The following is a 27,389-nucleotide window of genomic DNA, read 5'->3' on the forward strand; positions in this document are numbered from 1 at the left end:
CAGAATGTGAAGGGCCTGTGGAACTTCTTGTTATTCATGATTTTGTCTGTTCTTGTCTGAGGTGAGAGCCCCCCCAACCCCTGGCCCACTTTCCCCAGTGTGAAGAGACATCTGGCTGGTGGAGACCTTGACCTCAGCAGTCAGATTGCCTGGCTTTGAGCTCCAGTTCTCAAGGTCACAAGCTTTGGGACCTCAGAAAGTTACCTAATCTCTCTGTGCCTCAGTTTTCTCATCTGTAATATGGGAGCAGTAATGGTATTCCCTTCATAGAGCTGCAGTAGAGTGCTGAGAACAGTGTCTGACACATGGTACTCATGAGCTGGGAGTTGGAGGAGGCTGACAATAAGAATGATTCTGCTTTGCATTAATGTGAGATGTGATTGAACTCTATGAAACCAAAGTGACTAATTAAGAAGTGCGACAGCACCAATGGATTTTATTCTACCCCAGCCAACATTTAGATGTAAGACATTTCTTTTACTTCTCTAAGTCAAGTTTAATCTTATTCAAGCATTTATCTCATTATGTTGGCTGAAAATTCAATTTCAGTAATTATTGGAGTTTTTCCTATCTCCAGATTGGGCAAAGATGAGGATGGAATGGGGTGAAAAAGGTTGTGAATCCTGTGGTGAGAACATTAGGGGATGATTCTTGTGTCTTTGGTTCAAATGGATCTCTGCCCAAACTCGTATCTGTCCTGGATGGGGAGAGGCTCTGCTGTCCAACCAGGCTTTACTGAGGTAGAATTGACAAATAAAATCATATATATTTAAAGTGTACAACATGAAGATTTAATATATATGTGTGTCTATATATATACACACACACACATTATGAAGTGATTTCCACAATCAAGTAAATTAACACGTGTCACCTCACAAAGTAATTTTCTTTTTTTGGTGGTTGTAAAAAGCCTTAAAATCTACTCTCTTAGCAAAGTTAAAGTATATGATACAGTCTCGTTAGCTATAGTCATCATGCTGTGTATTAGTTCCTCAAAACTCATTCATCGTATACCTGGAGGTTTGTACCCGTTCACCATCTTCCCATTTCCCCAACCCTCAGCCCCTGGCAACCATGATTTACTCTGTCTATGAGTTCAACTTTTTAATTCAGAGTCCACATATAAGTGATACCACACAGTATTTGTTTTTCTCTGTCTGCTGCTTTGTTGTAAGCTGGAGCCTGGGTCTTTATGAGGCCTAGGCACCTACTGTCGAGTCTCCCTACATACATAGCGCAGTTGTTCCCTTTGAGGTCCTACTGTCTTCTCACATTGTGGAATCTCCTTGTAGAATTTACAGATCTCAATCCCTTTCCCAGTTTTACGAGAAGCTCTCCCTCCAAACATTCACCTTATTACCTTCTCTTCTTCCCCCACAGACCTAGCATACTGTCCTAAATGAGTTTAGACTTTTAGGGACAAACAAAAATCCAGAACTTTGCATAATCTTTAGGCAACTTCTACTTGGCATTGGCAACATGAACTCTCCTTAGGAGAAAACACAGAGACCTTGTGGCCAATGGGCCATGTATAACAGGGAGAGAAAGTTATAGGGGAAAAAAACCATGTGAATCTCACCATTTTGGTTTTAATATTGGTTTCAGAGTAAAACATGGGAGTTATTTTTCTCTGGAGTTTCTCATATATGCCTTTTACACTTATAAGAGTTATCTTCTCTGTCACTCATTGAAATCAATAAGTCATGTTAAATGGTAGTCAATACAGTTTTAATAATTCCTGGCCTATTGTATGGCCCATGCATTTTCTTCCATTGGAAAATGCAGTATGATTCTTCCCACAACAGAGGTCTCAAATGGTGGAAGTACAATGCACACCAGAGCAGATCTGAGGGATCCAAATACACCAAGGTGACACTGAATCTGTTATATTAGATGTTTTGTTTTATAGAGTTGGAGGAGGCCATTGAGAGGAAGTGACCACTGGTTGACCCATGCATGAATTGGAGCTGTGCAGTTGGATGCTTCTTACCTCCTCTCCTGTCTTTGGAATGTACGTCCTACCCACCACGCCAATAGTTGGAGCCATTTTAAGGACACAATGTAGAAAGAATAAGATGTTGTTAAGACCATATGGACTTGATATACCAGTAGCCCTCAGTTCTTTTGCACCAGGGACGAGTTTTTCCATGGAGGTGGAGGGAGGCGGAACTCAGATGGGGGTTGGGTGGGGGTCAGGAGGCAGAGCTCAGGCAGTGGGTAGGGGACAGGAGGTGGGGCTCAGGAAACCTTTCCTTGCAGCAGGTTTCCTAACAGGCCATGTACTTGTCCATCACCTGGGGGTTGGGGACCTCTGGTGTATATGACTGAACCCAGTTAAGGTTTCTACACAAACTTTAAATATTATGGGCAAATGTAGAGATCTACTCATCTTGCGGATGCTTCAATAAACCTCCTAAGTGTTTCCTTGCTTATTAACACCATTACCTACCAATCAGAAGTAGTTTGCCTCTTTCCTTTGGTCTCTTTTGCCCTCCAAGTATGTGGACAGTGGAACCAACACAAAGAATTGAATTAAGGCAATTATCTTAATTTCTGTAAAATACTATATACTAGATTTTTGAAAACTATTGTTAACCAGACTGGTCATCCATGACTCTGGACTGTTTACATGACCTTGAAGGAATCCTTGACAACCTGCCACTCCTACCATAGGCTCTTTGATCTCTGTCTCTTTACCTTATTATTCCTTCCTCTCCTATTTTTATTATCTTTCTTATTACTTTTTCTATCTCTCAATTTTCTCTGTCCCATTTCTCTGTACTTTCTCTAATATTCTATTGCAGAATAATTATTTCCAGCTATCTGATATGATCAAGCCTTCATCTCATTGGGTACAATCAGGAATAATGAGACTGTTAATTTCTACATGGAGGTTTTTTTCCCATTTAACATGAAGAGCTGTTTTTCTTTTTCTAAAAGAATGTTACATGTGTATAGTATGGTGTCCATTTGCTATCTTCTTTTTTCTGTCTTAGGTATCTAAACTAGAATTTAGGGAAACAATATAATCTCAGTAAATATAGTTCCTTGAGTTCTCATCAGAGAAAATAAGGCCTGTTTTCTCTACACCAGACAAGAATTTGGGTTTCTAAACTGATACTCCTTTTGATCTTTTTAAGACCAAGCAGTAGTATTGATGTCCCATTCTGTTTTCATTTCTGCAGCAACATTTTTTGGAGGTGCTTAGTGTCAGTTACCATTGCTTCAGGTGAATATATGTGTATATATCTATCTATCCAATATTTACCTATGATCCTGACCGTCTTGGTGTGTTTAGCCTTATCACCACAGACATATATGAGGTCTGTCCAGAAAAAGTCTAGCCACTGTTAATATAATGAGAATGGTTTGTGTGACATCGATGTAACCTGGCAGTCAAGGAAAGTGGACTGGAATGCATATGTGAGAACAATGATGACATCACTGTACCAGTTAATGGGGGCTGCAGATATTGAATGAGCATGTGTACTGTGTGGCCATCACATTCAAAATGACTGAGCAAGTAGAGCAACGAATTTGCATCAAATTTTGTGTCAAGCTTGAATGTTCCTTCATGGAAACTATTCAGATGATTCAGAAGGATTCAGGGACAGTGCAATGAGTGTAGTGCAAATAAAAGTGTGGTGCAAATGCTTCAAAGATAGTCGAGAATCTGTTGAAAGTGATCCATGTTATGGAAGGCCTGCAACAAGCAGAACACATGAGAGTGTTGAACACGTATGGGCAGCAATCAATAAAGATTGGCAACTGTCAGTGCGAGAACTAGAAGCTGATCTGGGGATTCCAAAGCTATTGTATCTGAGATTTTGATGCAGGGTCTTGGCATAAAATGTGTTATGACAAAATTTGTTCTGTGGCTTCTGCTGCCAGAGCAGAAGGGATATTGTGCTGCAGTTGCTAATGACTTGATTCAGCCCTCTACCAACAAACCAGATTTGGTGCTCTGCAACTTCTGGCTTTTCTCAAAACTAAAATCACCTTTGAAAGGGAAGAGATTTCAGACCGTCGATGAGATTCAGGAAAATATGAGGGGGCAGCTGATGGCAACTGGGAAAACTATAAGTTCCCAAAGTGCCTACCGTGAAGGAGACTAAAGTGCCATTGTCCTATGTACAATGCTTCTTGTATCTTCTTCAATGAATTTCTATTTTTCATAGTACATGGCTGGATACTTTCTGGGTAGACCTTTTATATATATGTGTGTATATTTGTATATAGGTATATATGAATATATGTGTGTGTATATGTGTATATCAGCAAAGATCAGAGTCCAAAATCAAAAGAGTAAAGTCCTCCAAATAGTTCAACTTCATTCAACAAAAATTGCAATGATAAAAATGGTTTCTATCCTCTAGAACAGGATTCAGCAAACTATGTTCCATGGGCCCAATATGGATCACTGTCTGTAAATAAAGTTTTATTGGGATATAGCCATGCTTCTTTGTTTCCATATTGACTATGGCTGCTTTTGTGCCACAGTGACAGGGTTTAATAGTTGTGACAGACAGAGTATGGTTTGAAAAGCTTAGAATATTTACTGTCTGGCTCTTTGCAGAAAATGGTTTCTGATCCCTGCTGCTGAAACTCACATTTGGTGCGGGAAGCAGTGTGGAGCGTGGGCAAGCAGACACATCCGCACCTTCTGGCTTACCTTTATTATATGTTATGCTGATTGAAGAGGCAAAGCCTGTTGTGTTTCCACTGTATCCTGTATATATTTTTAAAATAGCCGTTGTGAGGGGAGTGGGGGTTGGGGAGGGGCGAAACCAAACCAGCCCTGGCAGCAGCAGAGGAGGAGGAGGAGGACGGGCCCGAAGGGACAAACCGCGAGCAGGGCGGGGCAGGCGCAACCTTCGAACGTGTTATACACCTGGAGACTGCTCAGGAAGCTGTGATCGGTGTGTGTGGCCACCTGTACTGTTGGCCCCGTCTTCCTCAGTGGCTGGAGACCGGCGGCCAGAGCGGCAAGAGTGCCCGTGTGTAAAGCTGGGATCAGCAGAGAAAAGGTTGTCCCTCTTTTCTTTACGGGCAAGGGAGTCAGAAACCCCAGGATCCCAGACTGAAGAAGACTCCACCTCGTCCCCAGGGCCAGCGACCAACTCCAGAGAGCAGAGGGGGATTCCAGCCATTTGGCGATATCGGGGGCTTTCACTTCTCATTTGGTCTCGGTGATTTTCCCTTTGGATTTTCACCACCGTCTTTGATACCCGTGAGCCATTCTGCCGGGGTGCAGGTGTGGATCTGGGACAGGGTCACCTGGCCTCCTGCTGACAGGACTCCCTCGTCCTGTTTTTTGCCATTTTCTTCTTTTTCTGGCTGCTGAGTATTTGAGCTGTGTCTCCTTTCTGCCCAACCCCAGCCAGAGGAGAATCAGTATTGGGGGTCCCTGCTGACCCTTCCTCACTCCTGGGCCCTTCCCCGCAGCCCCTCCATTCCTGTGGCTGAAGCCAACCATGGTCATTTTCCTGGAGGGTGTGGGGAAGAGTGACATCTGTGCATGGGACGGGAGAAGCATCTGTTCTGAATTGCACACTCTTACTCAGTAGCAGCGTACCTCCCAGCTCAGGGGGTAGGGGGATGAGGGGGTGGAGGGGAGGACGGACTGAAGAGAAGGTCTGTTTCTCCTCTCTCCTCATCCTTTGCTTTCCCTCACATTTCTTGATTTGATATTGAAAGGTGGGCAGGGCTCCCTTTGACTCTCCCCACCTTTCCCCTTGTTGATTTAATTTTTCTCTGCCCAGTGTCTAATATGGGTTCTGATTTTAAATGCTTCCTTTCCTTCGTTACCTCCTTTATTACAAATTCAACAAACAAGGAGAGATGTAAAAACAAAACAAAACAAAAAAAATAGCAGTTGTCATTGTGTAAATGCAGTTATTATTTTTAAATAGCTATCTCCTTTTCTCTTTGACTGTGTTTGTTCAACAAACACATACTCAGGATCTGCTTTGTGCCAGGCATTGTTCTAGGCATAGAAGATAGGACAATAAAGAACAACAAAATATTCTCTCTCTCTTTCCCCCTCTCTTCATGGAATTAACAGTCTTGTGGCTTGCAAACCCAAATGACTTCAGGGACCAGGCTGGTAATGTAAATGAGTAAAGCAGCCCAAGTTTCCTAGTCTGTGCAGGTAGCTATAACAAAATACTATGAACAGGGTGGCTTATAAACAATAAACATTTACTTCTCATCACTCTAGAGGCTAGAAAGTTCAAGATTAAGGTGCTGACAGATTCAGCGTCTGGTGAGAACCAGCCTCCCCCTTGACAGACAACTTCTCACTGTAACTTCACAGGTAGAAGGGGCAAGGAAGCCCCCGGAGGCTTCTTTTAAGGGCATTAATGTTATTTGTGAGGGCCCCACCTTTATAACCTAATCACCGCCAAAGGTCCCACCTCCTAGTACCATCACCTTGGGGTTAGGATTTCAACATATAAATTTTTTTTTGGGGGGGGAACACAAGCATTCATACCATAACAACAAGTGGAAGACACATACTCATATATGTAAAAATAGTTTTCACTCCTACAGAGTTTGTGCCGTTTTCCGGTTTTATTGAAACATAACTTCTTTCTGGATTACCCTTTTCCAATTTTGTTAGAGACACATTTGAGATATATTTCTCTGCTCTAAGAAAAACAATACTGTATGATGGTAAGTGGGGACTAATGGCTTTGGTATCAGGCAATAGGGACTGGTGGGGACTGTGACACACTAAGACGAATACCTTCTTCAAAGGGAACACCAGCTACTCAACTCCAGGGCATTGGCATATAGGAATGCTAAATCTTTCCTCCTCCTCTTCCACCTTCAGAGAAAGAGAAGCTGGATAGCTGATCTGGATTTTCTGTGAACTCCTGATCTTTAAATGTTGGCCGAACTAAAAAAATTCCTTGCAGACCCAACTCAATATATATACCAGTCAAATTCTGTTTACAGTCCATCAGTTTGTGTTCTCTATGTGAAAACTGGGTAAGGTCCTTGGGAATAGGTACCTTGTTTTAATAGTAATAACAATATTCTCAATGATTATTGATTTACTATATTATTATTCGTATTTTGCAGATAGAAATGAGGTTCAGATAGAAATAACTTGTCTGAGGTACTGAAAATTCCTTCTCTTTCTTCAAGAAAATAGTACTGAAAATACAGGACTTTTGTGAAAATTTAGAGATAATATCTGCAAAAGTTATTTTGTAAACCATAACATATTGCCTAGATGTTTATTTATAAAGGGCTAAAAAGAAAGAAAGAGCTTCAGTATTCTCTATAAGTGCTGAGAAAAGAGAGATTTTGTTTTCTTGACAGAGAGACACTTTCCTGGGAAGTTTCACAGAAGGCTGGGGCTTCGGAGGTTTGGAGGATTGCATCCAGGGCAGAGGGAACTGCCTGGGCAAGGCTAAAGCATCATTTCTTAATCTGTTCCTAAGAAGCCTGTTGGAGCACTGGTGTTTGAGAAATACGTGCCTAGAAATAGGCAACTCTAGTGTTAATTTAGGGAACTGACTATAATTGTGTGACTGAAACATGTTTGAAGGGGAAGGAAACTGCCAAATAGGAAAGGGTTTAAAGGGCCATACTGGGGAAGTTGAACTTTATTCTGTAGGAAATAGGTATCACGGGACGTTTTGGGCAGGCCAGAGATATGCTTATTTTCAAATGTGAGGAGGAAATAAACCCCTTTAACCACAGCAGGAACTATGGGGAGCTTTGGGAAACTGACCAGAGGTTGGAAAGCTGATATGTCCATCTAGGAAAATACCCAGCATGTACAAATGAAGGGAAAGGTTGGGAAAAGTTTTTCATAAACTTTCTCTTGTTTTAGATAAAGCTGCATTTTCATGTTGCTTGTATATTAAAAAAATAATAAGAAGGCATGTGGATCTAGGCTGCAGATTTCTTCCGAAGGACCCGAAGGACTTTTGCATCACTGAATTTGATCCTTCCATCACCATCCATTTAAAGAAGTGAAAGCTCTGGACAGAATGATAAACATAATTTTTGTTGTAAAAATTTAATTATTTGAAGAAAAATCCATCGTGATGGTAGCACTTTGATGTTCTAATGTTTCTGTTTAAACCTAATAGTATACACTTCCTATCTTTTACTCCATTCTCCTTCTCTCCTTTTTAAATTTACAATGTAAATTTTACCATCTTTCTCTCTTCGCCTTGTCTCTATTCCCTGCTCTTATTGTGGCTTCTCCCTCTCAAAATCATTTTTTTTCAGTTACCTCGTACTTGTTTTTCCTTTCTTACAATAGTCTTTTTTTACACCTTTATTAATATTGGCTCATTAGCTGTTAATAGTGTGATCTTGGGTGGGGGATATTTTTGCAGGTGTGGGTTTGTTTTCTGGGCTTTTTGGTTTTGTTTGGCAGCACCTATACAACAGCATACAAGACATCGTGGTCAGAGTGACTCTCAGTCAGCCAGCCTGAGGAAAGGACCCATCAAAGAATGACCCAACAACAACCAAAATCCAATTACAACCAGAGAGCCTATAAAAACAGCATAAAGGATATCCCCAAAGCATCAAACTCAGGAGATCAAGGATACTGCACCACTGCACTAATCTATAGATTTAACTCAATTCCTATTAAAATACCAATGACATATTTTACAGATATAGAAAAAATATTTCAAAAATTTATATGGAAACAAAGACAACCCCAAACATTCTCAGCAATCTAGAGAAAGAAGAACAAAGTAGGAGGGATCACAATACCTGATATCAAATTATATTACAACACAACTATAATCAAAACAGTCTTATACTGGCATAAGAATAGACACATAGATCAATGGAACAGAATGGGTCTCTACAGTCAATTAATATTTCACAAAGGGGACAGGAGCATAAAATGGAGTAAAAATAGCCTCTTCAACAAATGGTATTGAGAGAACTGGACAGGGACATGCAGAAAAATGAAACTAGACCACAACTTACATCATACACCGGAATAAACTCAAAATGGATAAAAGACTTAAACATAAGGCATGACATCATAAAAGTCCTAGAGGAAAACATAGGCAGGAAAATCTCAGATATCCCATGTAGCAATATTTTCACTGATATATCCTCCACGGCAAGGGAAGTAAAGGAAAAAAAAATAAACAAATGGGACTACTTCAAATTAAAAAGCTTCTGCACAGCTAAAGAAAACATCAAAATGAAAAGGAAACTGACCATATGAAAAGCATATTTGCCAATACCTTGGATAAGGGTTTAATCTCTAAAATACACAAAGAACTAAAAAAACAAACAAAAAAAAAAACCTCAACACTGGAAGACAAAAAATCCAATCAAAAAATGGGCAAAGGACCTGAACAGACACTTCTTCCTGGAGGACATACAGAAAGCCTATAGACACATGAAAGGATGCTCAACATCACTAGCCAGCAGAGAGATGCAAATTAAAACCACAATGAGGTACCACCTCACATCTGTCAGAATGGCCATCATTAACAAATTAAAAAACAACAACTGCTAACAAGGATGTGGATAGAAGGGAACCCTAGTGCACTGTTGGTGGGAATGCAGGGTGGTATAGCCTCTGTGGAAAGCAGTATGGAATTTTCTCAAAAAAACTAAAAATGGAACTGCCTTTTGATCCAGGGATTCCACTACTGGGATTATACCCTAAGAATCCTGGATCACCACTTCAGAAGAACCTATGCACCCCTATGTTCATAGCAGCATTATTTACAATAGCCAAGTGCTGGAAGTAACCCAAGTACCCATCAGAAAATGAGTAGATCAAAAAACCGTGGTACATTTACAGAATGGACTGCTGTGCAGCAGAAAGAATGAACTACTACCTTTTGCAACAGCATGGATGGAACTGGAGAGTATTATGCTAAGTGAAAAAATGCCAGGCTTATACATAATCTAATTTATAAGAGGAACCTAATGAACAAAACAAACGAGCAAAGAGAACCAAAGTCATGGAAACAGGGAAGAGACGGACTGTGACCAGAGGGGAGGGGTGAGGGGGGAAAGAAGGGGAAAGGACTAGTCAAGGAACAGGTATAAATGACCCACGGACACGGACAACAGGGTGGGGACTGACTGTGGGAGCAGGGTGTGGGCGGGGCGGTGGAGAGCAATGGGAAAATTGAGACAACTGTAATAGAACAACAATAAAATAAAAAGAATGTGTCTAATATTTTTTTGCAAGGCTTATTTCTGGTTTGTAAATAGCCATCTAAAGAGAAAACTAGAGGAAAAAATCTTCAGTAGAGTTTATGCAGATAGAATCGGATTAGCATTATTCATTAACCTCAGCAGTGCGTACTGGTTAATAATAGCTACACACTGCACTTTGGAAGATTACTTATTAGGTAGTATAAATGTCCCTTCAAAGACATTCTTGCTATTTCATTTAAAAGACAATGAATTAGCCCCTGACATCTGCCATCTATAATTTCTATCTAGTGGAATTGCCCTTTTATATAGCATAATAGAATTTAATGTTGGGAAAATTTTGTCAGGTAACATCTTGTTTCTCTAGCAGGGGAAAGAATTGAAAATGAGAGCAGTGTCAGGAGTGATGATAAAATTTACTTTTTTTGTTTTAAATTTATTTTTCCCTTTTTTATTAAATTTATTGGGGTGATGCTAGTTAACAAAATTATATAGGTTTTAAGTGCACAATTCTACAACATATCATCTGTACCCTGTATTGTGTGTTCATTGCCCCATCAAGTCTCCATCTTATCTGTCCTTGTTTTATTTTGTCTTTTTAATCTTTATTATATTTTTTCCCATTACAATTTAGTCCCTTTATTCCTTTCCCCCCAGCAATCACCACACTGTTGTTTATGTCCATGAATCCTTTTTCCTTTTCACTCAATCTTTCCAACCTCTCACTTCCCCACCAACTGTCATCCTGCTTTCCATCTATGAATCTGTCCCATTTACCTTGCTAGTTCAGTTTGCTTATTAGATTCTACATATGAGTGAAATCATATGATATTTGTCTTTCCATGACTGGCTTACTTCACTTAGGATAATGTTCTCCAGGTCCATCTATCCTGTCGCAAAAGGTAAAATTTTCTTCAGTTTTATGGCCTAATAGCATCCCATTGTACAAATGTTCCATAGTTGCTTTATCCACTCATCTATTGATGGGCACTTGGGTTGCTTCCATATCTTGGTGATTGTAAATAATGCTGCAATGAAATAGTGGTGCTTATGTTCTTTTGCATTTGTGTTTTGGGTTCCTTAGGATATATTCCCAGAAGTGGGATTGCTGGGTCAAAAGGCAGATGCATTTTTAATTTTTTGAAGTATCTAAATACTGCTTTCCACAGTGGTGGCACCAGCCTACATTCCCACCAACAGTGCAAAGTGGTTCCCTTTCTCCATGTCCTCGCCAGCACTTGTTTGTTGATTTATTGACATAGCCATTCTGACTGGTGTGAGGTGGTATCGCATTGTAGTTTTAATTTGCGTTTCTCTGATGATTAATGACGTTGAGCATCTATCTTTTCATATGTCTATTGGCCATCTGTATGTTCTCTTTGGAGAAGTGTCTATTCAGGTCCTTTGCCCATTTTTAAATTGGGTTGTTGTTTTTTTTTTCGTGTTGAGTTTTATAAGTTCTTTATAAATTTTGGATATTAACCCATTAGCAAACGTATTGGTGAATATGTTCTCCCATTCCCTGGGTTAACTTTTTATTTTGTTGACGGTTTCCTTTTTTGTGAAAAATCTTTTTAGTATGATGTAGCCCTATTTGTTTCTTTTTTTTTTTTCTTAGCCTGGGGGTATATAACTGAAAAAATATTGCTACAAGCAATGTCTGATATTTTGCTGCCTATGTTTTCTTCTGTGATGGCTTCAAGTCTAACATTTATGTCTTTGACCCATTTTGAGTTTATGATTGTGTGTGGTGTAAGGAGGTGGTCTAGTTTCTTTTTTCTGCAAGTATATGTCCAATTTTCCCAACACCATTTTTTAAATAAACTACCTTTAGACAATTGTATGTACTTGCTTCCTCTGTTGAATATTAATTGACTATAAAGGCATGGGTTTATTTCTGGGCTCTCTTTTGTGTTTCATTGATCTATGTGTCTGTTTTTATGGCAGTACCACGATTACTATGGCCTTAGAATATAGTTTGATATTAGGTAGTGTGATTCATTGAACTCTGTTCTTTCTCAGGATCGCTGTTGCCATGTGGGGCCTTTTGTGGTTCCATGTAAACTTTTGAAATATTTCTTCTAGTTCTGTGAAATATGTCATTGAAATCTTAATAGGAATTGCATTGACTCTATAGATGGCTTTGGGTAGAATGCACATTTCAAGGATGTTAATTCCTCCTACCCATAAACATGGTATATACTTACAGTTATTTGTACTTTTCAACTTTTTTCTTCAATGTCTTGTAATTTTCCAAGTACTGGTATTTTACGTCCTTGGTTAACTATATTCCTGGGTATTTTATTTTATTTTATTCACTTGTACATGAGATGGTTTTCTCAGTTTTCCTTTATGAAAGTTCATTATTGATGGGTTAAAATGCAATTGATATTCATATATTAATTTTATATCCTGCTACTTTGCCAAACCCATTTATCAGTTCCAGTAGTTTCTAGGTGGAATCTTTAGGGTTCTCTCTGTCCAGTGTCATGTCTTCTGTGAATGACAGTTTTACTTCTTCCTTTCCAATATGGATGCCTTTAATTTTCTCTTCTTGTCTGACTGCTGTGGCTGGGACTTCCACTACAGTGTTGGGTAAGAGTGGTGAAAACAAGCATCTCTGCCTTTTCCCTGATCTGAAGGGAAACATTTGTAGATTTTGCCCACTGAGTATGATGTTGGCTGTAGCTTTGTCAATTTGGCCTCTACTGTGTGCAAGCATGTTCCCTCTATTCCCAGTTTGGTGAGAGTTTTTATCATAAATGGGTGCTAGATTTCATCAAATGCTCTTTCTGCATCTGTTGATGGATCATATAATTTTTATACTTCCTTTTATGTAGTGTATCATGTTAATTGATTTGCAGATATTGTACCAACCTTGCATCCCAGGAATAAATCCTATGTGACCGCGGTATATAATCTTTTCAATGTATTGCTGGATTTGGTTTGCTAATATTTTGTAGAAGATTTTGCATCTATGTTCATGAAAGATATTGGCTTCTATTTTCTTTCTTTGTAGTGCCTTTATCTGGTTTTAGTATTAGGATAATGCTGGCCTGGTAAAATGAGCTTGGGTCTCTTCCCTCCTCTTGAACTTTTTGGAATAGTTCTGACTGGCTTCTGAGCCTGGGGTCATACTTAGCACAGTGGTCTCTACCCCAAGATTATCCACACAATTTCTAAAAAGGCTTTCTTTTTCCTTCTTTTTTTTAAAGTATATTTTATTGATTATGTTGTTACAGTAGTTCCAATTTTTTCCCCTTTGCTCCCTTTGCCCAGTACCCGCCTTCCCTCTAGCAATCCCACCCCCCTTAGTTCATGTCCGTAGGTCGTGCATATAAATTCTTTGGCTTCTCCCTTTCCTATATTATTCTTAAGTTCCCCCTGTCTATTTTGTACTAAACAATTATGCTTCTTAGTCCCTGCACCATTTCTCCATTTCTCCCCTCCCCTCTCCCAGCAATAAACCTCCAAATGATCCCCATACCTATGATTCTGTTCCTATTCTGGTTTGCTTAGTTGGGTTTTGTTTTTCAGATTCAGTTGATAGTTGTGAGTTTGTTGTCATTTTAGTGTTCATAGTTTTGATCTTCTTTTTCTTAAGTCCCTTTGACATTTCATATAATAATGGCTTGGTGATGATGAACTGCTATAGCTTCACCTTAACTGGGAAGCACTTCACCTGCCCTTCCATTCCAAATGATAGCTTTGCTGGATAGAGTAATCTTGGTTGTAGTTTGCTTTTCATTACATTGAATACTGCTTGCCAGTCCCTTCCTGCCTGCAAAGTGTCCTCTGAGAAATCAGCTGATAGTCATATAGGCACCCTCCTGTAGGCAACTCTCCACCTCTCTGTTGCTGCCCCCAGGACTCTGTCTTTATCTTTCACCTTTGGCATCTCAGTCATGATGTGTCCTGGTGTGGTCCCCTCTGGGTCCAGCTCGCCCAGGACCCTCCATGCTTCCTGAATCTGAACATCCACCTCCTTCACAAAATTTGGGAAGTTTTCCTCATTTTTTTCAGTCCTTGCTTCTTCATTCTGCACTGGTTGACTTTTTTTCTTCCTCATGTTCCAAATCATTGATTTGAACCCTAGTTTCCTTCCCTTCACCATTGGTTTTGTGTGGATTTTCCTTTGTTTCACTTAGCATAGCCTTCGCTTCTTCTCTTATACGTTTGCCATACTCAAGCATATCTGTCAAGCCTGTGAGCATCTTTATCACCAGTGTTTTAAATTCTGTGTGTGTTAGGCTGTCTATTACCTCATCCGTTAGGTTGGCTACCTCCTTGTTGCTTGGTTCTCCCACTGGAACCTTGATCCATTCCCCCTTCTGGGACATACTCCTCTGTCTCCTCATTCTGACAGGCTCCTGTGTTTGTTTGCCTCCACATCCCAGGTAGAGCTGTCGCTCCTGTTACATTGTAAGGGGCGGAGCCTTAGGGATTCGTCAGTACAGAGCGACCAGTTTCACCATGTTGTGGCACTGTATGTGGGGGAGGGGTCCAAAGGGGAACAATGCTGCCTGGCCAGCACTCGCCCCTTTTCCAGGCACCTCTCCCACTTCCGCACCAGACTGGGGACCCTCTAGCTGCTGCCCTGGCTGTTGTTCCCAGAGTGGGTGGGTCTGCAGATATTCTAGGACTGTGGGGGCCTTTTAAACAAGCAGACTCTGCTGAGACCAGCAGTTTCTGCCTCCACCCCAACCCCCAGTGGTTTGCACAGTCACAAGTAATGAGACTTGATTTTCTCTGGTGCTGGGACTGTGAGCTGCAGTGTCTGGTGAGGAGCTGGGAATGCTCCCCAGGTGTCCCTCCTGACTTTTTAAAACATGTGACTGTGCTCTCTGCCAGCCTGCCATGCTTGCCGCCACCACACCGCGTCCTCTCCCCCCTGGCTCCACCCCTCCTACCTGTCAGGATGAGTATTTCTTCTTTATATCTTTGTTTGTTGGACTTCCATGCAGTTTAATTTTCTGGAACTTCTAGTTGATTCTAGTTTTGAGGTAGTTGTATTCCTTCTTAGTTGTGGAGGGAGACGCAGCGTGTATGTCTACAGCTCCATCTTGGCTAGAAGTCTCTTTTTCCTTCTTAACATACGATCACTAATACCCCTTGAAATTTCCTTTGAAAAAACCAAAATGCAATTTTAGATAAAAACTAACAAAATATGTGAGCAGACATAAAAATGTACCTATTGTAACATTCCATTGATAGCAAACTTCCAGAACAGGTAAAAGAACAGAGACAGAAAGCAGAGCAGGGGTTGCTGGGGCAGGAGGAGTGGGGAGTGAGTATCTGGTGCAGGGTTTCCCTGTGGGGAGATGGAGCGTCCTGCAACTAGACAGCAGCCGTGATGCTTGCACAGCATCGTGAATGGCACATGCTCAGGAATGGCACGAATTTAAAATACAAACAATAGCTTTTATTTATTATTTAAAATGAATCACACCCTGGAAAAGTGAAGGTTAAAAACACATAAAAGAAAAGAATACAAGAAAAAAATCCTAAGGAATCCCAAATAATAAAAGTAAGACAATAGAAAACTGAATTATGCCACAGAGAAAAGAAAGACACAACAATGAAAGCAAATAATAGAATTACGTTAAAGAATGAAGGCAAAACAAATTCAACAGACCCAACAGGTAGCTCTAGAGCTGGGTGTGACCCATCTTCCAGAGGCTGCTCTGACTCTGCAGCAGGAACCAGGGCAGATTTGAGGGAGGGCTCTTTAGGCAGGGGCAGTGGGGCCTCAGTCAGGTAGGAGATGCTGCACAGGCCAGCCCCGGCTCCAGAGCTGCAGCTGCAGTGGCTGCTGGCGGTGGCGTGGCCTCTGGAGGCGGACACCCCACCAAGTCTGGGGTGGCCTCCTGGTCTGCCCTTGCGTGGAGCTCCTCAGGATGTGTGACAGGTGTTGATGCAGGAGCCAGCTCTGCCTCCTGGGCTGGTGTTGGAGTTGCAAGAAGAGAAGAGATCACTCACGTGCCTGGATTTCCATGGGCCCCAAAAGATAGAACACAGCCACAGGCTGGGACCCAGCCCAGGATGTTCTTTCTTGTGGGCAGTCCAGCTCATGGGTGGTCTGAGACCAATCTCTGCTCCTGGCCAGCTTCTGCAGGTGCTCCCTGTATGTCTGGCACTGACCCCTCCCCATGAGCTGGCATTCACCTTCACCCCCATGCCACTCCCACCTCCCCCACCTTCTCACACTTGGGCTTTTCTTCCTTGGGCCCCAGGTCATCAGCCCTGTGTGTTTAATGTGGGCACCATGCTCCAGGCTGCAGTTGGAAATGGTGAGCTGGCTGTGGAGCCCGGGGGGATCCTGGGGTGGTGTACTCTGGTCATCCACTGGCCCTGGTTCCTCAGACCCCCAGGTGCCATTGTCATTTTGGGCCTTCCCTGGCCCTTAGTGATGTGGCACACCTGCCCCTCGCTGGTGGACACAGTGTGGGAGTCTTTGTCAATCAGCCACTGCTCCTCCATGACCTGGGTGGAGCTCTGCAATGACAGTGACCAGCAGCCAGTCCAGTTGCCTCAGGCCCTGCCTGGCCCTAGTCGCTTACTTGCTGCTGCTTCTGCCCACTGGAACTTCTGCTCCTGGATCTGGCCCAGCTCTGTGTCTGCACAGACCTCCACCCAGGGAAAGGGAGATTCACCCCCAGGGCTCCAGATAAAGCAAGGGCAGAGGGTGTCGCCCACACTCCATGTCCACTCAGCCAGGCTTGGCCTGGGGTGTGGACTTGAACGGTGCACCAGGCTTCTGACCACGCCCCTCAGCTTGTTTCTGCTCTGGCATCCTCCCCACATGCACCCCCTTATATGTGCACACACATATGCATATGCACACAAGGGGAAGGGACATAGGGCTGCTTAAGAGGGATCAGAGTGGTGGCCTGGCCCAAGCAAAACCACCCTGGGCCACCATGTGTTACCTCTGGGTCTCACCATGAAAAGTGCTACAGGTGTCTGGGATGAGTGTGAACCTAACTGTGGCCATGGTGGAACATGTCATTGCTGCCTCTTTTGGGGCCACGGCCTTGTGACACAGGCCAACAATGAGAAAACATCCTGTTGGGTGTCAGAGTGTCCAGCCAAATGAGCTGGGAGGGGCAGTTTTAGAATGTAGCTGCCTGGGTACCAGGGTTGTAAGTTCTGTTGGGCTCTATGGTCAGGAAGTGAGGTCACTGCTCAGTGTAGCTCAGTGTAGTGAGGTCACTGCCTGGGTCCCCTACGATGAGCATCTCCTCAGGCAGGAGCACTGACTTCAATTTTTTTTTTTTTTGCACAGTATTTTTTATTGTATATTTTTCCATTACCGTTCATCCCCCTAAACCACCGCCTGCCCCACAACGGTCACCACATTTTTGTCCATGTTTATGAGTCCCTTTTCCTTTCTGTTCGATACCTTTGTTCCCTAACCCTCATTCCCATAGCTGTCATCCTACTTTCTATGAGTGTCTCTATTTTGCTTGTTAGTTCAGTTTGTTCATTAGATTCCACATATGAGTGAGATCATATGGTATTTGTCTTTCTCTGACTGGCTTATTTCACTTAGCATAATGTTTTTGAGATCCAGGTAAAGCCCACCCCCCAACCCTCAATGCTGCAGAGGAAAAAGAACAATGGCTATAGCCCTCAAAGGAAAAAGGAAAAAAAAAAAAAAAAAGGAAAGAAAAGAAATGGGACATAAAACAGCCTTTGGAGTGCTGATATTTTGTTTCTTGACCTGGTTTTTGGTATGTTTGCTTTGTGATAATATATTGAGCTATGCACTTGTCTGAATGTATGTTACCAGTAGAAGAATGAAAATTAATGAAAAGAACAAATCAGATGATAAAATGTAGGCTGCAAAATAGACTAGACATAGAGATCAAGACAGTTCATCTTAAATGCATAAGGAACATGCATTGTTTTCAGAGATAAAAAGAAATATTCTATCCTTGCATTCATGTCAGTGTCCGTGTCTATGCTAGTTCCAGGTTTTGGCTGATAGTGCAGGACCCACAAGTGGGTTAGCTCAGCTGGGCAGGAGAGAAGAGAGCTGGCTTCCACACAGCAAACACTATGAAGCAGGCTTGCAGGTGGGGAGCTGGTATCTGGCAGGCCTGGCTGTGGTCTGCAGACAGATGTCCTGGCTGGTGGGTTAGGGTTCTCAAGCTGGCAGCAGGCAGGCAATGAGTGTCCAAGTGGTCAGGTGGTTGGTATTGCAGGTAGTACTAACCATGCCATGTAATAGGGCTCAGGGGCTGGCATCCATAGCATGAGAGCAATGGGAGGAAAAAGATAGAATTGAAATCCCAGAGAAAGAGGGGACAAGGCAGGAAATTAGGTGTCAATTCAGTTAATGGAAATGGGGTATAATGTGGAGGTTTGGACATAAGAATCTTAGAGCCTGGAGCTATTTTGAATCTATAAGTAGGAGTTTAATATTTGCTGCTATGAACCTTGGAGGCTAGAAGAGGAAACCAGGCTGGTAAATAATTTCTAATACTAGGAAAAAATAATAGAAATATAAAATGTTAGCATCAGAAGGCATCTCAAGGCTCACCTAATTAAATTCCTTCATTTTACAGAGAAGGAGACTAATATTATTAAATAGCACCTGTTAATTGCTTTCTATAAGTGAATTAATTTGATTCTTATTGTTAGGTTTTGGGGGCTAAATTGCCTCCTTATGCAGCCAGCAGGTTTGTGACTGGCCCAGTTGCACCCTCCTGATAGCCACCTGAGTCCAGGGCAGCTGGGGGGGCGGGGAGGGGGGTGGATGGAAGAGGAGAGGAAGGTGAGTTGCCTTGGGGCAGGCTTTTGTTTGGAATGGTGGGCTTTTGAATGGCTTTGTTTAGAATGGCAGGCTTCAAAAAGGCTTCTTCCTCACACTTGTAACCATCCTGTGAATTAAATAGTAATATTATCTTCATTTTATAGCTGGATTGGAGAAGTAATTTCCTTTGTGTCACACAGCACTGACATGCTATTTCCACTTCATCAAATGGCAAGTTGTGGCAGAGTTGGGTAAAATTTAGCATTTTTGACTTCTAGGTTTATTCTATTTCCAGTATGACAGAAATGACTGTAATTTTATTTACATGGATTAGTGGAAAAGGAAAGAATCTAAAATTTCAATACCTCTCCTATCTCTCTTGAGCTGAAAACATGGGTTGATTGATAATTTACACTGAAAGTATTAGTTTCCTGTATTTGAGGGTTGTTGAAAATCTGATTTGTGCTTGAGACAGCTTCAAATACAGAAGGATGCTTAAATGGATCAAATTGTATTTTCGGTTTCCAGCTGAATTTTCTGTGTGGTCTTAGTTCAGGAAAACCAGAGCATGCAAAGTAAAAAAAAAAAAAAAAATCAAATAGGAAAGTTCTAGTCAACTGCTCTGAAGCTTTTTGGATGAGAGGTGAGCTGATGGCCTGGGGAGAGGCTAATGACACCCTTGCAGCCTGCTATCACAGCCCTGTTAGCCCTGCAGCAAGAACAAGGAAGACAATGGAAGCACTCTGCTGGGGTAGAGGAGGAGAAATTTCCAAAGCCACCTGAAAAGCAAAATAATTATAGAGAGTCACCTGAAATTCAGCCAGAAACATAGCATGGACAAGTCACCTGAAACCTTTATTCATTCCATTTGAATTACAGATAAAAGCTTTTTTATCTACCCACCTTATGGAGACATAAAAATACATGTAATTTTTGTTGTAAGATTCTTTCAACTATTTCACAAAGAATTCTATCTAAAGACAATGTATTGTTACTATCATTTTTTTCTGCTTTGTGTCTAGGGAGATTTTGAAAGATGCTACAAATGGATTGGGTGGGTTAGGGATAATATAGTCACCATCCTTCAGGAGGCTGAAATCTGTAGATGGCAGATCATTTTCTCCATAGCACCCACATGTAGAAATACAAATGAATACATATCAATATGTATATAATATCTAGAGATGTTTCTGTACTGGTATATTGTGTTAAGTCCTCTTGTGTTAATGATGAGATTTCTTGTTCTCTGTGTCATGCTTTGTCCCCTTTCCCCTTCCTGTCTGTGATCCTCCCCTTCTTTCTTATTTGTCCCCTTTGGGCATTTATTGACTGAGATGAGAAGTGAAAATCATGGATGTTTTCTTTTTCTATATGATGTCAAATATCCAAATATTTCTATGTGATGCCAAATACCCAAATATTCTTAAACATCCTCACTTTGGAAGACTCTGTTTGGTGTGTTACTGAAAAACAGGTGGCCGTTCTCTCTCAGTTCAGTTTTAAAACAGAAACATGTGGTTCTCTCAGTCCAGATTTCACTTTCTCATGTAGTAAAAGATACTTTTAGAAAAATACCCATGACTATGACATGAAAAAGAGACTGTGCACCCTTGATGATAAAGAAATATTGATGCACAGATGAGGCTCCGAAGATGTGATGGGATGGTGGAAGTTGTAGTTCTTACCATGTGGAAACATGGGTCCAGTTTAGACATAGTTTACAAATTTTCAAGAAAATTCAGAAATTTCCATTTTTAATGGTAATATCCTCCTTTTCAAATATTGGTATTTGAAATCTTTTGAAACCCTCTTTAGGGCAAACAAAATATGTTTGTGGGTCAAATTCTCTTTACAGGTCCTAGTCTATAGCCTTTGAGGCAAGATCTTATGAGAATATTAGATTTTAATATGTATGCAATGGCACATCACTGAATAGTTTTAGTAGCAGTGATATAATCTAATTTACATTTCCATAGGAACCTCGTGACTTTGGAGACTGGCTGCTAGGTGGGCAAGGGCTGAAGGAGGTTACGGCTGTGGTCCAGGTGAAAGATGGTGGGCCTTGGTATGCGAAGTGCCAATGGAAGAATACTTTAGAAAGGGTAGAATCTAGGATGTCACATAGATATGGGGCTGATGCAGTGAGGTAGGTGGTGGTACCATCTACTGAGGTTGTGACAAGAAAAAAAGGATTCAGTTCCAGGTAGAACCAGAATTTAATTTTGGAAAAGTTCTTTCTCTAATTTCTTACATTAAATCTTTGTTCACTTCTCCTTTCTTTAAAATTTGATAGCATTTCTGTTTGACCCTATCAAGATTGTCAATTTTATTTTTTGGTAGTTTCCCTTCAATGGGTTATTATATTTTTAATTTTCATTTTGATCTAAACTTGTTTAAGAGAATATTTAAAAATATCTAAGTGGTCTGGCTTTATTATTGACTTCTTTCATTGCATTGTGGTTAGAAAATGATGCCTATCCAAATTCTGATTTTCTAAATTGAGATTTTCTTTGTATTAATGCCTAGTATAAAACTGGTTCTTTTGGGAAAAGTACCTATTTTATCTCTATTGCAGGTCACTAAGGTTTTAACACCTCTGAAGGCCAATCAGAGTTTCTTTTCTAGACTACTTCAAGAAAGAAGAATTATTGTTCTATTTAAACTAATTGTTGTTTTGCTCTGTCAGTGAAAATACCTCATACAAAATGAATCTCATGAAAAGGTAATGTCATACCATTTTTTTTTACATTTGAGTTTTCAGTGGAATACAGTGAACATTTGCTACAGAACCATTTACTTTAGATCTGACTGTGACAAAAGGCGATTTTATTTTGGACCTTGTTCAAAGAAGTTTGACCTCTTCCAAGGGATTTAAGCTACTGCGGGCTAGCAAGTTAAGAGGGTCTCTGGGACACTTTCTCATAACACAGCCCTGTTCCCAGGCCTGGCACAACCTGCAGGTCCCAGGGATGCGCTGCCCATTCCACCGCAGATGCTTCTTAAGTATGTACTTACTTTGATTCCCTCAGATGCTCTCCTCTGCTCTTTCTTTTCTGAACCCTCATTTCTGTGACTTCTTTGATAGCTTCTCTGAAGTGCTGACTCTCATGCACGTGCATTTCTTAGGATATTCCCTTTCTGTTGAAATACTGTGCAGCTGCTCTGCAACAGAGTGACAATCTTGTTCCCGCCACTTTTTACATACTCTCTTGGCCTCGTGTTTCTCCTCTTTTTAATAAGGGGTCAAGCAGAATAAAACTTTGCCAAACTCCTGTTTCACAATATAGCCTCCTGTTCACTTATTCATTTTTCAGTTTTTCTCTCTCTCCTTAGGTCCCTCTCTGAAACTACTTGGGTAAGTATATAGTGTTTATTTCACAAGCATAGCTAATATTTTTATACTTGTTATTATAATAACATTCGGTAGTAAACCTGCTTGTCTGTTCTACACTGTTTTGGACTTCTATTTACACTTTTGTGTATTCTTTTTGTGAAGAGTTGAGCTCAACTTTCAACAGGAGGAAAATAGGGAAATAGAGTCTAATGAAGTGCATCATAGTTAAAAGCTCATGGAAGAAGAGAGCCTTTCTTAAAAAGTTTCTGAAATATCGCCAATGTGGAGGTTGTGCTAAAGGTGAAGCAAGGTAAAGAATCAAATTTAAATCCCCCCCCAAATGGTAGCCAATATTTCTAGTGTACATTGAAAATAAAGTAGTCTACCAGTTACTAAGTAGGCTTGAATATATTATTATAGGAAGAAAATTATATGGGATTTAAGTGCCAGCTCAGGACGAGAGAGTCCTAGGCTAGCATTCTTGCCTCCTCTGGTCTCCATTTAGTTGCAGCTTGCTTCTGAAAGAAGCAATCAGCAGTGGTTTATGAGGCTCAGACATTTCTCTGATGCACACTCCCTGAAAATCATTGATGTTTCTGCTTTAACTAGATTTAGCTACTTTAAGTTGAAAGCACTGTGCTGCCTGAAATCCCATTTTACTAAACCTGTCAGTGAGTCAAACCACTGAGTCCTTCAGGAAAATTTCATTGCACAGTTAGAGGAAGCTGTTAATTACAGCTACAATCAGCTCTACCTTAAAGGTACAGGAATTCTGCCTGCTCCAGCTGTCTTTATATCCAGCCCATGTGGTGCCATTCAAGTGGTATCATGTGGTTTAGCTTCTTTTGATGTGTTTCCTGGGCTCCTGTGATTTTTGTGTCCCTGCAAAATGCTGTGTGAGCGAGGCCGTGAATTTTTCAGACATATCCTTTCTTTTCCATTCGTGGGATTACAGGTTTTTTCCACCTTCCATCTTCTCCCCTCTCCTTTAGCAAAACACCTACTTAAAAAATAAGTCTAAACAGCACCACACTCGACTATGTGTAGAAATCGCCCCTTTATATGGAATAAGTTACCTTGGGAACTGAGACAATTTGTAGGCTTATGGATTATAAAGATTATTTTTTTACCTTAATGAAAATTTAATTTGTTATGAATGGTTCATCATAACATATGCCTAGAAGAGCATGCCAGAAATAACAATCTGAAGGAACACACGAGATCTAATGCTTTCATACTTTTCCAGGAGTGAAAGAGATCACTGAAACAACACATGTCAGATGCTATTACTGTCATATTGTTGAGGCCATCTGTTAAAAACCAAGATCAGGACCTGCTGCATTCATTGCATTTTCAGTACCAAAAAAGACAATGTCAAATGAAATTAAGTTGATTCTGTTAAGAAGAACGTACCTGAGAGATTAAATTTTTTTTCCAGAAAGGTAAATCCATTTTATTTGTGTAGATGTCCATACAAACATAGCAGTCTTTTTTTAAAAAAAGCACTATAATTTACATCATGACAGTATTCAGTTTTTAAAACACAAAATTCAATAATCATTTGTATATTTACATATTAAATGTATGCATGTAAAGATGCAGAATATGGCTACACACTCAACAAAGTTGGCACTTAGAATACTTAGGGGCTTCCAGAATAAATCAAGGATGATCGCAAAAGAATATCTGTTAGCTTATAAATGAAAAACATATGCTTTTTCCTTTGATATTCTGATGAGGCCTGAAAAGTGGAATGTAAGAGTGGTTTTTAATGAGATGCTTGCTCACTTTTCAGCCACTCTAGCTTTTGTATTGAAACATCAAGCTGGTTTTATTAAACAATAACTATGTGGGCCTGCCAGTTTTCTAGAATGTTTTTTGGGGCTGTATTTCAAGTGTCCCTGCCAAGATTCCATTTGTCTGTATTCTATGCTTTCCCCCCATTCTCCCCTAATCTACCCTCCCCTCACATAGATAACAAAAGAGTAAAAATTCTCTTTCTCAGAAAATCTGTTTCTTAATTCTGATCAGGCTCTGTGGCTGGGGCTCTTTAGTAAAAGCATATTTGCCTAATGCATCAGTTCTTAACTGGTGGCTAAATGCATTGGAAAGTCATGGACAACCCTTCAATCTTAGTTTCCTCATCTATTAAAATAATCTATTTATTAATTATTAATCTCCTTTCTCTTTATAGAAATCCAGGATCCCGGGGAAAAGGAAATCCCGTATATGGCTATGAAGTGATAGAACACGCTCTATTTAAATGTTATCTCAGTGGATGATACAGAGTTAATGATATAGAGCCAAATTGCCAAGAAAATCTAGGACTTAGAACAATGTTTGACATAAATTTGTACCCACTGAAGAGGAGGATACTTTCTAAATAGTTCCCTAATTTTCCTTTGTTTTTTAAAATCTTATTCCAGGTTTCACCACAAATTTGTATTTATCTATGTAGTTATTATTTGTCTGTCTAACTGTCTATCAATCATCAGTGAAGTTTCCTTTGAGGTCATCAGATGGCTTACATGCATGAGGTTGTTTCTCATTTACTTTCCGTGTGATGCTCAAGGCTGGTCCATGTTATAACAAGCCTATAGAATTGTTCCCAGTCTTCCCTTGCATGGAATGGGTCTGAGAGGAAAGGAAGTGGGCCCAGATTAAATGGATGTGGACCCAATGGTGAGAACTATACATATGTCAATACCAAAGCAGTAGGGGTGGATGTTGGGGTGGGAGAGGGGTTGCTGGAATCCTTCATTTATCCTTCTCTTTCCTAGGGTTTCCAAAAGAGTGACATAGACACTGAAATCTCTTTAAAAAGAAAGTCACGTCTGAGTAGTTGCTTGATGGTCCTTGGTGCATAAGACTTAGGCCCAGAAATCTAAGAACATATTCCCAATTCCTTCTCACCTAATGGCTGACCAGCAGGGCAGACTTAATCTGACTCACCCAGCCATAAACTGAGAGTTAATATCACTAGGTTCACTGTAGTGATCCTGTCTATAGGTGAAATGGAATCAGGGTCTGTTTCAGGCTCTGACTAATCTCTGGCAGCGTTTTATTCCTCCATCGGGGCCTTGGGAAATGGTGCGGGGAGGTGGAATTTAGTTAGTAAGGGAGTGGACAGTGGTGGAAGCATGGGCAGAAGTTATCCCTGTGGACAGAGCAGAAATACGAGGAGAGAGAAAGACATACCCTCAATCCCAGCAGCTCATATAAAAATAGCAAATGTAACAAATTGATTGATTGCTCACCTTCTTGGTTCTACATGCAACTCTCAGGGAACCTGTTGTCTACTGTCCCATACTATTATACAAATAGGTATTGGGGATCAATATGCTTCATGCTTTTGGGCTTTATAGTTCTAATAAGAGGAATCCGCTATATATTTGATTGAAATTTCCTATAAACGCATTTTTTTCTAGTGACATTATCAGATACTGATTAATTATTACTCTTCATAGATTGTGAGAGGGTCCCTAACCCAAAAGGAAAGTTATAACTGTCTTTTGCATATATTTGATTAAATGTAACAAAAGATCATTGCCTACTATAAACAAAGCTCTGTAGGGTACACAAATGAATTTCTCTGCTCTTCAGGATCTCACAGTTTGGTTTAAAAATATTAATACTATACTTACTGATTCTGAGATAAGCATTTTAACATCTCTAAATTTGGGATTCTTATAGTTGATGGCATGACACACTTTGACTGCATTTAAATTTTTTGATGGTAAGTAAAATTATGTGTCTCACAGTTAATGTCTTCGGATTCAGTGAGATGGCAGCATGAGAAATTTGGGCAAGCCACCTGCCATTCTACTTGGTAACCACATGCTGTGAGCGATTGTGGCTGAGGAAATAGGAATCTGTAGTTCTGTCTGTTGATTTCAGTTTTCAGTTTCCATCTGCCTTTCATTGTGTGAGCATTGCACCAACTGAAAGTGATTCTAGGATTTAAAGATATATCATTGTCTTACAAGATTTAAACCAATTACCTCATTTGGCAGTCAGTAAACAGATACCTCTCACAACTCTGGAGGGAACATTGGGTTTTCTAGAGTTATTGAAAGATAACATGAAAGACTTCAGTAATGTGACACCTTTCTAAAAGATTTTCAAAGTTAAATCTGACTATATGTGACCTTTTTCACTATCACAACTAAAAGATTATATAAGGTGGGCCTTAAGTTTATACAATGAGGCAGGATATGTAATTTTTGGCATTGGTGTGAAGGTTGGACAATGTCCAAATTATTTCCATGAATTTGTGTATTTGGAAAACATATTGAATGTGTATATGTGCAAGGTGCCCCCCCGCCCCCCAGTCTGAGACAGTATATTAGCAAGAGGCCAAGAGATATCATTATAGATTTTTGCCTTAAAGGACTTTGTAATATAATGTATCAAAGTGTATACAAATATTTAAATGAGAAAAGTATTGTAATTGTTGATGTTATTAAATGAGTTAATATTTTAAAATGTGTTTAAAACAGTGTCTAGAACATTGTAAGTGCTACATGAAGGTATTTCTTAAAATAAATACGCAGACAAAGGAAGGACAATATGTAGTGTGCTATGGTATGGAATAAATGATCTAGTATCAAAAAATATTATGGAGGTTCAAATAGAGCAATATGTTCCAGCTGGGGGTGATCGCAGAGTCAAGGGATTTTTGAGCCAAGGGATTTTTGAGCCAAGCCTGCAAAGAACAGTAGGATTCCAGTGAAGACAGAGAGAGAAGAGAAAGCACTCTGGATCCAAAGAGTGTCAGAAGAAAAGTCCTTGTACACTAGCTTGTCTCTTTACACTAGATCATGTTTATTTGCTACAGGTAGGAGCCATGGGAGAGAGAAAGGCTAAAGACATGAGGCCAGAGGGATCAATAATTGAGCCTGACTTGGGAAGAGGTAAGAGGTGATGGAATTTAGACAGGCAGAGAGATTAATATTAGATAAGAAAGGCAACATCTATTCCTCCAAGGCATGAGAAAAGGAAAAAGGAGTAGGTATGAATACAGTTGAATTAATTTGGGGTTGATTCCTTTAGCAATCCTTAGCAGCTGAGATGCAAAAGCAGAAGAGAAGTAGGAATGCAGGATCTCTACAAGGCTGAGTTGTCTTG

General features: G+C 40.5%; 1 pseudogene; it reads left to right on the plus strand.

Moving 5' to 3' along the window:
• The first annotated feature begins 1,955 nt into the window (after positions 1–1,955).
• On the plus strand, positions 1,956–5,355 carry LOC150012180 (E3 ubiquitin-protein ligase RNF5 pseudogene; annotated as a pseudogene).
• The last annotated feature ends 22,034 nt before the right edge of the window (positions 5,356–27,389 follow it).

The sequence above is a fragment of the Furipterus horrens genome, unplaced genomic scaffold (genome assembly GCF_987537825.1).
Source record: "Furipterus horrens unplaced genomic scaffold, mFurHor1.1.pri manual_scaffold_4, whole genome shotgun sequence".
Lineage (NCBI taxonomy): Eukaryota > Metazoa > Chordata > Mammalia > Chiroptera > Furipteridae > Furipterus > Furipterus horrens.